The sequence below is a fragment of the Euprymna scolopes genome, chromosome 7 (genome assembly GCF_053919585.1).
Source record: "Euprymna scolopes isolate OS-2025 chromosome 7, ASM5391958v1, whole genome shotgun sequence".
Lineage (NCBI taxonomy): Eukaryota > Metazoa > Mollusca > Cephalopoda > Sepiida > Sepiolidae > Euprymna > Euprymna scolopes.
In genome coordinates, this window is record NC_136488.1 from 107314300 (window position 1) to 107316626 (window position 2327).

Below are 2327 nucleotides of genomic sequence, written 5' to 3' on the forward strand. Positions count from 1 at the left end.
ATATATATATATATATATATATATATATATATATATATATATATATATGTGTATATATAAATATGTATATTGCTGTGGGCCTGCTTTCTTTTCTCTAGAGCATCACAACTTTCACGAACAAGCTTTCGCCACTTTGGCCTTTGCAGAGTAAGTTCTTCCCATGTGTCGATGTCGATTTGCATAACTTTGAATTTATTCTTTGTAGAGTCCCTGAACCTCTTCCTCGGCTTGTGTTGAGGGCGCTTGCCATTTTCCAGCTCCCCGTAAAAAAATTGTTTTGGCAGCCTACAATCTTTCATTCGAACCAAGTGGCTCACCCAACGCATCTGAGATCTGATTACAAGGGTCTCAACACTAGAGCAAAATGCCCTCACAAGGACTTCAGTATCGGGTACTTGTGCTTACCACTTGATGTTTAAGATACGTCTCGAGCATTTTTGGTGAAATCGTTCAGGCCATTTTATGTGCCTTTGATAAAATGTCCATGTCTCTGATGAATACAACAGTGTGGTTAGCACACAAGTCTTGTAAATGCAGATCTTAGTCTTGTTTGTGATGCCACGATCAGACCATACTCTCTTCTCCAACCTTCCAAAAGCAACAGATGCCTTCTGAATTCGCCTGTGGATTTCAGTGTCAAGACAGTCATCCCTCGACAGAGAACTACCAAAGTACACAAATGAATGAACTCCTCCCAGTCTAGCACCACTGACCATGATGTTTGGCTCCACGTATGATTGGCCCGGTGCAGGAGTAAACATCACCTTTGTTTTAGACAGACTGATTCTCAGACCAAAGGCAGTACAGGAGTCAGCAAAGCTATCCATTATATGCTGCATATCAGTTTCAGTGTGTGACAAAAAACAGCATCGTCTGCATACAGTAACTACCAAGACATGATGCAGCTTGGATCTGGCATTAAATCTTCTAAGATTAAAAATTCGACCTGAACTTTAACAGAACACTCCTATCGCAACCTCAAAACGCATGAGCAAGTAGAGCAGCAAAATATATAGAGAGCCGAGTAGGGCAGGAATATCACCTTGTTTGACACCATTGTCAACTGGGATTTCATCAGACAATTTTCTGTTAAACGAGACTCGAGCTTTCATGTCCCTGTGCAGTTCCTTGAATATTCTAACAAAGGTTGGAGGACACTCTACTTTCTCTAAGATTAACCAGAGAGCATCCCTGTTAACAGTGTCAAATGCTTTGGTTAGATCCACAAACAGTGGTATCTGTTGTTCAATGCATTTCTCCTGGACTTGTCGGGCTGAAAAAAAATTATATCCATAGTTCCTCTGCCAGACCTAAAGCCACTTTGTGACTCTAGAATAGCATTAGGACAGGCATCCTTCAGTAACCTGTTTAATAGAAGTCATGCGAGAACTTTCCCAGCAGCTTCCAAAAGCATAATCCCACGGTAGTGGTCACAAACATTCTTCTGTCTCTTTCCTTTAAACAGGGTCACCAAGACACAATCAATCCAATCCTGTGGAACAGGAGCACCTTCCCAGATTTCCTCAACAAAACCATGGATAGCATTAGCAATATTCACACTTCCAATCCTAAGAAGTTCCACCAGAACACCATTCAAACCAGTTGCCTTGCCACTGCTGATTTGTGCGATAGCCAACTGCACCTCAATCAGATTAGGTAAACGATCCATTCTGAATATGATATCACATTGTGGTAGGCTATTAATTGCATTAGCATTTACTACTGAGGGATTGTGAAACACATTAGTAAAGTGCTCTTGCCATATTAATTTATTTTTATTTCAGACTATTATTCTCATCTTATTGATCGGAAAATATATATATACCAATCGGTACGGACCCGACTATGGAAGATCAGATAATAAATAAATGTGGATTTATAAGATCAAAGAATCCAACCTTGATCACCTTTCGGGGCCCGTGGCGCAGTTGATAGAGACGTTGAATCTCTACGATTCCAGATGGGCATTGTCTGAAGATAGCGGTTTCAATCCTACCCAAAGCGTGCCAGAGGTTTACGTGGCCAAAACGTGGTGAGACGACAACAACTACGGATGGCAGTGATTGCTGAGAATGCAGTTAGGAGATTCAAAGTTCCTATCCATCGCGGTTACCACCTGATGAAGGCCAGAGGAATAGTAGGCCGAAATGTCGTGAAAAACAACAACAACCAATAAAGATGAAAACAATAACTAATAAAGATGAGAATAATGGTCTGAAATAAAAATAAATTAATATATATAATTCTCATCTCATAAATGAATTCCAATTAAGGAATAATTTACCAAATTTTCATTACTAATGATTACTATATTGTCCAATTTCTAC